Source organism: Corylus avellana, chromosome 2 (assembly GCF_965113065.1).
Source record: "Corylus avellana chromosome 2, dhCorAvel1.hap1.2, whole genome shotgun sequence".
In the NCBI taxonomy this organism is placed as follows: domain Eukaryota; kingdom Viridiplantae; phylum Streptophyta; class Magnoliopsida; order Fagales; family Betulaceae; genus Corylus; species Corylus avellana.
The window spans coordinates 11,130,322-11,144,259 of NC_142491.1; the positions used below are offsets into that span (position 1 = coordinate 11,130,322).

General features: G+C 32.9%; 1 pseudogene; it reads right to left on the reverse strand.

The window, feature by feature from the left end:
• Positions 1-7,086: 7,086 nt before the first annotated feature.
• On the reverse strand, positions 7,087-8,097 carry LOC148587305 (uncharacterized; annotated as a pseudogene).
• Between the last annotated feature and the right edge of the window lie 5,841 nt (positions 8,098-13,938).

The window sequence follows — 13,938 nt, forward strand, 5'->3', positions numbered from 1 at the left end:
TAATGTCAATCCACCGTTTCTCCCTACTGCTTCCACCACAAAGAGTCCGTTAAATCCTCACTTCTTTTTTAGGATTAAATACCTTTTGTCTCCTATGGTTTAATAACTTTATTTTTATCTACTTGAATTTGAATTCGTATCACAAATGGTACCTCAATTTTTGATTAAAATCGAGTTAGTACTCTCGTCCAATTTGCGTCCAAAAAATTGACAGAAATCAACATCAGCCCAATAAAAAGCTGACATGAGGCAAGGAGTATTATTAAAAAGGAAAAAATTAAAATTAAAAAAAAAACAATTAAATTAATATACCCATACGTGTAGACTAGTGGCTGTCGTTCCAGCTGTGATTGATTGCCAAAATAATTTTTCCCACAAGATTTGCTCCTGAAATCATGCTCCACATTCATCCGTTCCTCAGCTGGCTAAGTATTCGTTAATTTTTGCCAAATATTTTCCCCAAGATTTCCGTTATAGACTTCAATGCTCCCGCTCCTTCTTTCCTTTTCTAAAATGTCTCTGCCAGCTATCTCCGGTTCCGTTGCTCCGTCTCGGTGTTATTCACCTCCACTTCCCACCGGTTCCAAACCTGCTCTATCCTCCATCGATTTCGAGAAGGCACTCGCAACCAAGGCCCATATTGCGTGTACTCACCTTTATTTTGGTTTGCACTTCTCTTCAAACATCCAGCAATTCCATGCCTAATAATTCCACAATCAAAACAAAATTTGGGCAATCTTTCATATTGAAAGGTAAACCACATTGAATTTCCTTTTAGCTTCAAAATCTGTCCCCTTGAGAGTGGTTTAGACAAATCTATCCTAATTTTCACTCTCAGATATCCACCTCATCCTACTCCTTCCTCGTCAACATCTACTTCTTCAACCATTCTAACCGAGGAACCAATTTTATGACCAACGTGGTGGCCCATACATGCCAATGGTAAATTATACATCCCAATGGTAAATTATACATCCACACCCAAAAGGCAACCTTATCGGATGCAAGTTTTGATGGTGGAGTTATCCCATCAAATTCCTCCATGGATAACAAGCTTCCTTTAAAGACCTAGGTCTCCCTTCCATAAACCTTGATTTGTCCCATACATGCTTAAATTCCACCAGAAAAAGATTCGTCCCCACTACTTTGAGGGAGATGGTACCTGTAGGTTTCCACCCCCTAATCAAAGTAGCTTTGATAATATCTTTCCCAACAATCCAATCCAGTAACTTGCCAACTAGACAGGATTGAATTTCTTCCCGTGCCCATTCTTGAACTTCCACCTCCAAGCTTTCCTCTGCTGATAGTGTGGTGAGGTCTTTAGCCATATTCTCCTCTTTGTGAATAATGCTAAGAAATCTCCTTCTCCTTAAGGGTTAAACAAAAAAAAACAGTGAAGCTTCTTTACTTCGTATAGTTCAATGTTGATTTTAAAAGCTACTAATGGGTGTGAAAAAATAAGTGTAGGAAAATGTGAGTATTACTCTAGAAAATATATTGACTACTATGAGGGAGTACTATGAGGGAGCAGTCAAAACTTTCCAAAATGAAATGTACTAAAATAATTGTACAATACCTCTTATAAAAGAAACCTTAGGTTTTATACAAAACCCATGCAAGCGGGTAAAGGTAATTAGGACAAATATACCTAATTTAAGAGAGATTACATTATGTGAAAGAAAGAAAGATTCTCATTTTCGAGTAATGTTATAAGTCCTCATAGAGTTATTTTAGGGTTCTCTCAAATGTGACGTGACTTTTAAAATTTCGTTGAATTTGAGATGTGATGCATTAAACTTTGATCTATTACTGATTTTACAAGCCACATTACATTTAGGATGACTCCAGGAGGACTAGCTCTAAGAAGACTTATAGCATTACTCCTAATTTTCTTTTAAGAGATCACATTTTTTGAAAGGAAAGATTACTTACTAAATTTTTTTATTCTTGCCAACTTAGCCTTTTGATAGTTATGGAGTTTGCCAGCTTGAGTAATGTTACATATCATTCTCATGTTCTTTTTGTATCCCTCCAAATTGATGTGGCTTTAAAATTACCATTGAATTTGTGATAGATCACTATTAAATTTTGTTGAAATATTTTTAAAATATATATATATTATTTTGTGTCTTGGAAATGCTTTAAATTGAAGGTTTTAAAGAGCATTGAATAAAGATTGTCCCACATTAGAAAGGGAGAAGATTTGGTTGGCATTTATAAGGCCCAACAAACTCGAACTATTAAATGAGCTATGCTAGGGTACACTCTAGTGTGCATGTTATAGTATGGTGTAAAGCACCGGACCCACACACGTGCATGGGCTGTAGGGCACACTTTGCACTTAGCATTGGAGCTCGGAGTGATCTGATCTTCATCATTCATTTTTGGACAATCAAGATCGTTCGATCTAGTGGTTTAATCTAAACCATAGGATGCTTCTTAAGTAGATCTGGTTGGATCTGTTGATCTAACGATTGAAATTAAATAATTTGGATAATTATTTAATTATCTAATCTAACAGTCAAATTTAAGTACCAGTTGGATAGCAATTTAAATTTTCTAAATTTGAAATTATCTGATCTGAGATAATTAGCTAATCTCTAATAATTCAATTCTCTTTATATCCTTATCTGATTTTTGAAATTTGAATGTATCTTTCTTTTTTGTCCCGGATTGGAATAAAAAATCTGAGGGTATTTTCGAGTTTTAATTTCGTTTGTGCAGAATGCAGTTAAAACAATAGAAGTTTCTGGGCTCCATTGTATCTGAGAGAAAAATTTATTCTAACCCTATTGCATACCAATTTTTTTGGGGGCAAATATTTTCTTAAGTGACTTTGTAACACAACTTAGGAGTATTTTCTTTTTTCTGTAAATTTTTTTATTTGTATAACAAATTTTAATCCAACAATAATTTAAAAGTCAAATCAATTTTCAAAGGACACAAGAAAGACGTTAGAATGACTTATAGAATTACTCTTTTAGAGGGTTCCAAAAACATATATTGAATTCATATATAGATGGGATGAAAACATCATGAACTTAATGGGTTTAATATCTGTAGCACCTCAGATTTTGAAAATCTTATTTTAGAGATATTAATTTGATGCTATGATTATATTAATATTCATATTAGGCAAGGATGTTAATTCTTGAGGAATTTATGATATTGTATGTATGGTAATTGGAGATTGGTAGGTAGAATAGTATATGGTAGGTGAAATAGTAAATGGTAGGTATAATAGTAAATGGTAGGTGAAATAGTAAATAAAGGGTAGACTTGTAAATGAAAGGCGGAATAGTATTTGGTTTTTTTCCTATAAATAGAGCTCTTCTCCTTCACAATTTTCATCACTCATATCCTCTCTTCCACATATTCTTCCTTCTTCCATTTTCTACTCGGTCTTTCTTCTTTCTGAAAGTGTTTACACAAAATAGAGAGAGAAAGGGCGAGACAAAGCGTTGCAAGAAAGAAAGAACACGAGAGAGAACGGACTTGAGAAATTAGTTTGAAAGATATACTAGTGGTGTTAGTCAGATTGGAGCAACTAGATCATTCAGACCACTTTTTAGCTTCAGTCTAGAAGTAAGTAAATTCACTAACCTTCTAAAAGTACTTCATGTCATGCTATTTATTCATTCTTATATCAAACTGTAAATGATTATTTTATTTACATGTCATGGAGATATGTTGCATGGATGAAGGATTTTTAAAAGAATTATTTAGAAAGTTTCTATTTATTTAATGCTTTCTAAGCATAACAAGTTTATATTTGGAAAAGTTTCCATTTTAAGAAAAGAAAGTTGAGAAATGATGATGATTATAAGAAAGAAGAATGATGACAAACCCTCATACATGTTGCCCTAAGATGCATCAAAAGAAGTGCAAAGAAAAGTACAAGAAATGAGTTAAATGTTTATGAAATGAGGGCACATGTATGGAGGAGAGTATTTTTTGCCCCAAGATAAGTAAAGATGAGAGGAGTTCGGTACCAATACTCGGATGGAGGCGAAACCACTGAAGGAAGCTATGCCAGAAGGTGGTATTCCATCAACATGACCGTTGAGTGCACCAAGAAAAGAGTTAATTGACGGCCGGGTATGGCTGAGGCCACAGTTCAGTGCCATAGTCACAAGGACCCGCAACCCTCGTACACAGGGGTAATAGTGTACATGGGCCCTAATATGAGAAAATGATAATATAATTTCAACGATGATATACTATGATGATTTTCAATGATGATATACTATGATGATTTACAACGATGATATACTATGATAATTTTCAACGATGATATACTATGATGATTTACAATGAAGATTCATAGCGATGCATTATGATGATGATTCATAAAGATGATTTATGACGATGATTTAATAATAGACATAATAGTACGTATATGCTACGGAAGATGCAACCGTACATACATGTATTATTATTATGGCTGGATGTATATTTATTTGTAAAAACAATTATCAAAACTGAGAACAAGGAGCAAAACTATTTATGGTTGTGGATTTTACTTGCTGGGCCCATTTTGGGCTCATTCAGTTTTATTTCTTGTTTTCAGGTAGAAAGAACGTTGAAATAGAAGGCCGGAATGGGGGCGGGAATAATTATTAACTTTCAAAGTCTTTTCATATCAATTATTGTAATAATATGATATTCTGCAACTAAAGTTTAATGTTTTCTAATTTCGCTTGTAATGAAATTTCTTGAATAATGTTTTATACATTTATCATATCCTTTAAAATCAAGTACTCTGATAGACCTTATAGATATTTGCAAGAACTTTTGTTGTAAAAGGAGAAAAGTGACAAACTCAGCCTTAACGGGCTGGGGATGTTACAATATCTACCCTTATAAGAATCATCCCTTAAGGTCTATCCTCAGCAAAATTTCCATTAGATTCATAAGAAGGTTTCAAGAGCCGCTTACTCAGGCGATTTAATTCTCTCTTCACCTATATATAAAAAGATCAATAAAAACCATCGTTAAATGTATTATCATCCGAATGACATTTCTAGGACACCGTGTAAAGTACTGCCTTTACATAGATTGGTTAAAGCTCGATCTTTCACCCACGAGGGTGAAACTAAAAAATTGTTTATACTCAATTGGTGGAACCTTAAACCTAATACTTCACGAAGCACGAGAGTCAAATGACTTACCACTACAACCACGTTTATATTTGTAAAGAACTTGGGAGTGGGTTTCTTTCCCTATCTTTATGATATTATGAAATCAAATACATGCCTGGGAGTACTAGCTGGACACTGTTGAGTAAGACAGACAGGCTAAGAAGGATAGAGTGGTCTGAAACAACTTCTGCAACTTCCTCATAACGTGTGAACAAGAATCCGATTTTATGACCAAAAACAAGGTACAAAATCCAAAAGACTACTCTAAGACATACAGAAATACTAGAGATGACTTTAATGGTGAATTTTGCAGCTTCAGCATCTCCTTTCCTTAATTCATTCGAAACCCGGACGCTAGGCAAAGTGAATGATCATATAATCCATTAGTTTAAGCAAATTTAACTAATAAACCAAGAAAATGGGCAATTAATAAGAGACACATATATGTATATATATGTATATACCTGGCAGCAGTTAGGAAGCCAAGGAAAACCATAAAGTCCCAAGCTATGATATTGAGGCTTCAAGGTCGATTTAATTTCTAGAAAATTGTTTCCATTTTGGAAAACCGTAAATAATTTTTCAAGTTTGAGCATCTCATTCTCAAATTGATAGACCAAGCCGGAATGTTGTTGGTACCTCACCAGGACTTTACCAATGCAAGTCCAATGGGACTGGTCGAGACCACGTTGGGACCCCACCGGGACCTAGTCGGGACCATGTTGAGACCCGATCGGGACCTCCTCGCCAGGACCCTGCCGGGTCACCGTCTGGATTTCGCCGGGACCTGGTCAACCCACCACCGGGACCCAACTAGGACCTCCCAGGAATTTTTGAAATTTTGGAAAATTTGATAAGATTTAACGAAAAATCCTAATAGAATGAGGTAATTGAAATAAATTGAAAGTTCGATACCATTAATTGAGAGTTTTTAAACTTTGGGAGAAGTATCAAAACGACTAAAAGTTCAAGAGAGGTTTTGTGAAATTTCCTCCAAAATAATTATTTTTGTGATTGCTAATGGTGTTTAGTGTTTGGTATTATTATTTTGATATGAAGTTGAATTGTGTAGATACATACCCCCGAACAAGCGATTGAGTACTACCCGATCTTTGTAGTTCGTATGATGTTGCATAGCATGATCTACAGGCGAATGACCTTTAATCTAATGGTATTTAGTGTTTGGTATTATTACAATATTTATTTAGAAGCTATTTGTCATGGTCTAAGAGCATTTACAGCAGACTCCCTATATAGGTTTCCATTCCCTAAGTCTATGAAAAATGTCAAAAAAATCACAAAAAGTCACCCACAACAGACTCCACTGTAGCGATCCAAAGACTTAGGCCTCGTTTAGTTCGTGGATTGTCTAGTCCATTGGAAAAGGATTAGCTACCATTGGGAATAGATTAGCTAGTCCTATTCCTTTATTTGGTTGTAACGCTAGAATAGACTACCTAATCCTATTCCTTCGTTTGGTACAATGCAACATGTTGGTGAATGGAATTGTATTGTGATCTTATTTCCTAAAATATCCTTATAATATAAATACAATTTATATTATTAAGGACTTACATTCTTTTCTTTTTTTTGAAACATAAACAATTTTACTATAATTTTTTTTTTTTTTTTTAGTTATATCATGTATGTATGTTTTTTTTTTTTTTTTTTTTTTAACAATTACGCTACAAAATTAAAATTATTTATATAAAAAAATTACATAATCATCATATCACCATATTTTATAATTAAAACTACGAAAAGCACATTAACCATCTTGATATCATTTTGGTAAGAACTCAATTAAAATGGTATAACAATCGTTCTTATATATATATATATCACTAAACATCTTAACCATCAAAAAAAATGGTATAGCAATCGTTCTTAATTAAAAAATGTAAACATGAATGCAAACTAAAAATAGTCAATTTTTTGCAACTCCTCAAGCGTCATTAATAATTCTACGCACCAATTCTTCTTTGTCATAATCTGGAACGCTGAAGAATAGATCCATTATCTCAGGCTGACAAACAATCAATCTTGCTGCTTTGAGATGATCCTTACTGCTATGACCAATTATTTTTGATAGCTCATCATTAACTTTTAATCTACTCTCTCGTTCTACTGAACCTGTAATTGCGTTGCTAAGATTCTCTGATGCAGTAATTAAATTCGTCGCAAGCTGGTTACCAATTTCAAGAAATTTTTTGGTGATGTTATCTTCGGTACTCTTATTAGGCTTTTTTCTTTTTCGACCCAAAAGTCCCTCTCCTCCATTGCCATTGGTGGGCAACTGTGTGCACGACACGTCTTCATTAAACTCCTCGAACCCATCTTTCTCGTTTTGGCCAATATAGTTTTCATCACATTTTTCATTTTGTAAATCTTCACAAATGTCAATTGGTGTTTGAGCATCTCTGCCAGTAGCATGGTCTTTTGTATAGACAATGCAAAGATCTTCATATAAGGGAAAAGATTTATTTTTAAAAGCAGCTGCCCCTTTATGACTCTACAAAACCATCAAATATGATAATGTTCAATTAATTTATTATGCACATAATAAGATTATAAATATATCAATTGCAACATGATACAAATTTACCTGCACATACGCTTGCCACATAGCATCTTCAGCAACCACACATTTTCTAACATTGTCTCATCCAAAGCCACTTGCATCAAGACCACACAACATTGCATGGACTATTTGAAATTCCCTTTTCAAAGTTTTCAATCTTGATTCTATATGTGGTTTTGCTTTGATTCCAGCATTTGGTAATGTCTTTGAGAGCTTTACCTCCAAGATTCTAAGATAACCTGGTTGAAGCCTAGTCTCTTGTCTATCGTTTCCTTCATTGTAGTGCTCAACCAAAGCCTGAACAAGTTTGACATCTTCTTCAGGAGCCTATTTCGTTCTAACAGAATCTTGAGAATCCAATGTGGATGAATTCATATCTTAAAAAATGAAGAACAATGATACATAAAGTAATAAAACTATAATTATCAAGGAAAATATACATACCAATATGGCTAAAATCAACAATAAAGACCAATTGCTAACATGCAAAGAAAGGTTTCAACATATTAAGAAAAAAATTGACCCATAACGTAGTACATCTTAACATGGTCAATTGCCATCCACACATAACATATTTAAATAATTGTTACATATCAATGGCCTCGCCTAATTCCCCTCCACGCATTAAACATTTCATTTGCCATAGTTGTTCTCAATGCACTCCATTCATCTGAAGCCTCGATATGTGTTATTGGATCATTATTATTTCCGGTATGTGAGTGCTCTTGTTGGTCCAATTCTTCCTCTAATAGATCCACAGGCATCATCCTTCGTATGTAGTTATGCAGAAGACAACATGCCGTAATAATCTGATTATGTATCTTAATTGGATAAAATGATGAACTCCTTAAAATAGCCCAACGTAATTTAAGCAACCCAAAACATCTCTCAATAGTATTCCTAGCCGACGAATGTTTCATGTTAAAGAATTCTTCAGCTGTAGTTGGTTGATGTCCAACTCTCCAGTCATTTAGGTGGTATCGCTGCCCTCTATATGGTGCAGGAAAACCCTTGCAATTTGTGTAGCCAGCATCAACAAGATAGTAGTAACCTATATATGTTTTTTTTTTTTTTTTTTTTTTTTTAAATGGATTTAGTACAACAAAGGATTATTAAAATAATGAAATTGGCAAAGGTATTTTCCTTACTGTGAGGTACAATCAATCCGTTTCTCCTATTTATTGCATCTCGAAGCACTCTACCATCTGCAGCAGAGCCTTCCCAACTAGCTAAAATGTAGATAAAATGCATGTCTTGTGAGCATACGCCTAGTACATTTGTGGTGATCTCTCCCTTTCTGTTGCGGTATCTAGGTTTATCGTCTAAAGGTACCCTCACCCTAATATGTGTTCCATCTAATGCATCTAAACAATTCTTTATATATATATATATATATATATATATATATATATATATATATATATGTCAGTATGTAATATCATAGTTGGATGAAAATAAACTTAGCAAAAAGCGCATTATAATATACCTTAAACCATTTCCATCTCTCATCTGTAGAGTTTTCGGGAACTGACTCTGGTTTCTTAAGAAACTCTGCATGTAACCGTATAACTGCATGTAATACGCTTTTGAAATGCCTACTAATTTGTCTCTCCTGAGCGCCTAAATTGAGGTTTTATAATTCTATTATTTACGTGATGAGCTAAGATGTATAAAAACATTGCAACTTGCTCATCTACTAGCATGTGTTTTGTGGCTTTTAATCCACCTCTTGCTTCAAGCATATTACATAAATTGCTAAATGCATTTCTATCCATTCTAAAATGGTTATGGCAAGTTTCATCATCTTCATATATCAAACGGTAAAGATCTCCTTGCCTTGAATAAAAATCAATAAAGTATGTAGCTCTCAATGATTTCTGTCGAATATGGTCTTCTACCAAAACACATAACAAATCAAAAAAAGCAACAACAACCGAGAACATATCTATCCAAAACATTAACACCAAATTCTTTCTCTTCTTTATCATGTTCCTTGTAGCTAAATTTAATCGTGCCATAACTGTAAACAAACAACACATGTCAAATTTAAATATAGGGTCATCACGTTCAAAAATAAGGGCCAACTTAGTGCCTCATATTCTTTTAATAACATGTTAGGATTATTTGTCAAAATACAAAAACCACATGATTACAAGCAAGCATGTCTACGTTAATTGGAATATGAATGGTATGACAAGAAAACCACAAACTCCAAATAGGAGCAATTCAAAAACTCCAAAACACAATCATTTATAATTACAAAAAGACACAAAAAAACCACAAACGCACACAAATTGTTGTGATAGCAACATAAAGATTAATACACACACCAATAATCTACAACGGAATCACACTAAAAAACCCAAAAACAGGTATTTATAATCTGTGTTCAAGCGTATATATATATATATATATAACTGAATTAAAAATCAAACTGAGCAAGTATAGAGAAAGAGAGATGGAGAAACAGAATAAAAAAAATAAAAATAAACCCTAAACAGAATCAAAGAGAAACGATACAGAGAATCAAAAGAAAAAAAAAAACAGAAGAAAAAAAAAAAACTGAGAAACGTTTTGGGTATATATATATATATATATATATATATATATATATATATATATATATATATATATACACGCTTGAACAAGTATGAATAACCTGTGTTCAAGCGTGTGTGTATATATATATACACTTGAACACAGGTTGTACGCTTGAACATAGGTTATATATATATATATATAACTGAATTAAAAATCAAACTGAGAAAGTATAGAGAAAGAGAGATGGAGAAACAGAATAAAAAAATAAAAAAAATAAACCCTAAACAGAATCAAAGAGAAATGATATAGAGAATCAAAAGAAATAAAAAAACTGAAGAAAAAAAAAACTGAGAAACGTTTTGGGTATATATATATATACACGCTTGAACAGGTATGAATAACCTGTGTTCAAGCGTGTGTGTATATATATACACGCTTGAACACAGGTTATATATATATATATATATAACTGAATTAAAATCAAACTGAGAAAGTATAGAGAAAGAGAGATGGAGAAACAGAATTAAAAAATAAAAAATAAACCCTAAACAGAGTCAAAGAGAAACGATACAAAGAATCAAAAGAAAAAAAAAAACTGAAGAAAAAAAAAAAAAAACTAAGAAACATTACAGAGAAAAAAAAAAATCCAAGAAACAAAGAGAATGAAATAATCAAGAAACAAAGAAGAGAAATCGAAGAGAAGAGAGGGGGAGAGAGATACCTTGCGTAGAGAAGATAGATCGTTGCTCTTTGAGAGATGGAGATCGTTTTGCAGAGTCTTCTTGAGAGACGTGGGTGCTAAAAGGGTGGGGTTTTTGTGGGCAATTTACACGATAATTTTAATCCCACAAGAAAGGATTAGCTAAGCCACTCATTTTTTAGTGGCTTAGCTAACCCTGTGTGTATAGGATTAGTAATCCCATGGGAATAGACTATTCCCATGAATAAAGTGTTACCAAACAAAGGACTAACTATACCTAGTGTTAGCTAGTCCAATCCAAGGGTCTAATCACTACAAAAAAAGGATTTTTTATTGACATAGGTTTACTGACGTGTCAGGCTGTCTGACACGTCAGTAAACCCTCCTGACGGGGCAATCCTGACGTGTTTCAGTCGTGAAGAATGTGGGTGTCAGGAATTGGCAATTTCTGACGTGCCAAATTTGACACGTCAGAAATTCCTGACGTGCCAAATATAGCACGTCAGAAATTCCTGACGTGCTAAATCCAACACGTCAGGAAAATTTTCTGACGTGTCAAATTCTGACACGTCAAAAAATTTTCTGACGTGTCAAATTTGACACGTCAGTAAATTTTTTTAATTAAAAAAAAATCCAGAAAAAAATTAAAAAAAGAAAAATTAATTTTTTTAATAATTTAAATTTCCTGACGTGCCAAAATTGACACGTCAGGAAATTAAAAAATTAAATATAAAATTAATTTTTTTTTTTCTGGATTCTTTTATTTTTTTCAATTAAAAATTTTATTAATTTAAATTATTTTGTATTTTGTAATTTATCATAGAAACGGTGCAGAGAAAATTTTCTCTGCACCACTTGGTACCACTCAAGTGGTGCAGATCTGCACCACTTGAGAAACGGTGCATCTGCAATTCTCAAAAAAAAAAAAAAAAAAAGAAACGGTGCAGATCTGCACCACTTGAGAAATTAATTTCTCTGCACTGTGGGCTTTTTTCTTTTCTCAATTTTTTCTTTCTCTCTCTTCTTTTCTCCGGCCAGGTCTGACTTTTCTCCATCTTCTCTTCTCTTCTCTTCTCTTTTTTTTTTTTTTCTTCTGCTTCTCTCCTCGATCCCTTTCTTTCTCTGCTTCATTGAACTCTAGATCTTCTCCTTTTTCTTTTTTTCTTCTGCTTGGATCTCTTCTTCTTCTTCTGTGTTTTTTCCATCTGCCGTGGAGAGAGGAGATAGAGAGAGTGTAGGGAAAATGAATGAGGAGGGAAGAATAAAAAGAGGAAAAAAGTTAGAGGGAAAATAAGAAGAGAGAAAAATTTCAAAAAAAAGGGCGGACTTTTTTTATTTTTTATTTTTTCCTGACGCGTCAAAGTGGCGCGTCAGAAAATGGAGACCATTTCCTGACGTGCCTATGTGGCACGTCAGGAATATATTAATATCTATATTTATATATATGTTTATATAGTATTAATTATATATATTAATACTAATATAATTAATATTTTTCTGTTTTGTATGTATATATATACATGTTTATATGTTTATAATTAATATAGCATTAATTATATTAATACTAATATAATTTATGTTTTCCTCTTTTGTATTTCATTTGAGTTCTCATGTATTTGGTTTTATTTTATGTATGTGAATAGTGCAGTTAATCTTACAAACAACAATTTCATTTTAACGTGCATGGCTCAAACCTAAATGATATATAGCGTGCATGATTTATATATATATATATATATATATATATATATATATATGTGTGTGTGTGTGTGTGTTTGTCAAAACTTTAATTAATATCATCTATCACCAATATTGTTACTTTAATTATTTTAATTAATGAAATACCAAATTTGGTATCTCATAATTAAATGAACGAGATCGAGAAAAATGCATGTTATATATATATATATATATATATATATATATATCATTTAGTCTAATTTGAACCATGCATGCACGTTAAATAGCCATGTTATATATATATCCTTTTGCATGGTTTTGCTATATATATATATACGGTATCTCGAGTAAAACATGGCTAACAGTTGGGATTTTTTTATTTTTATTTTTATTTTTTATTTTAGTTTTGAATGTTCAAATGGCATGGGTTACGGTATGTGTTATAAAAGAAAAGTATATATTAAAGTACTGGCCGGTGTTTGTTTTCTAAAAATTAATTTTATTGAATGTTAATTGGAATTCCTATTATCTATATATATATATATATATTATATTTACTGACGTGTCAAATTGACACGTCAAGAAATTTCTTGACGTGTCAAATAGACACGTCAATATTTATTGACGTGTCAAATTGACACGTCAATATTTCTTGACGTGCCAAAGTAACACGTCAAGAAATTTCTTGACGTGTCAAATAGACACGTCAAGAAATATTGACGTGTCAATTTGACACGTCAATAAATATTGACGTGTCAATTTGACACGTCAATATTTTTTGACGTGTCACTTTGACACGTCAAGAAATGTTGACGTGTTACTTTGACACGTCAATATTTCTTGACGTGTCAAACTGACACGTCAAGAATTGCTGACGTGTCAAAGTGACACGTCAATATTTCTTGACGTGTCATATACTGACACGTCAGTAAATAATCAACCAATTATTTATTAATTTTAAAATGATGTCAGATTAAATTTGGTTCCAATTTACTGACGTGCCAAAGTGACACGTCAGGAAATACTGACGTGTTGTTTTCAACACGTCAGTAAATGTTGACGTGTAACTTTTAACACGTCAGTAAATTATTTGTTGACGTGCTACTTTTAACACGTCAGCATTTACTGACGTGCCAAAAAATATTACTGTTTGACACGTGAAGAAATGGCCTTTTTTTTGTAGTGAATCCGCGAACCAAACGGGGCCTTATTAAATTGAAAAGAACGCATTCTCTCTCCTGTCTCAACACACCTCTCAACGCAACCTCTTTCTCTTTCCTATCTACATATATACA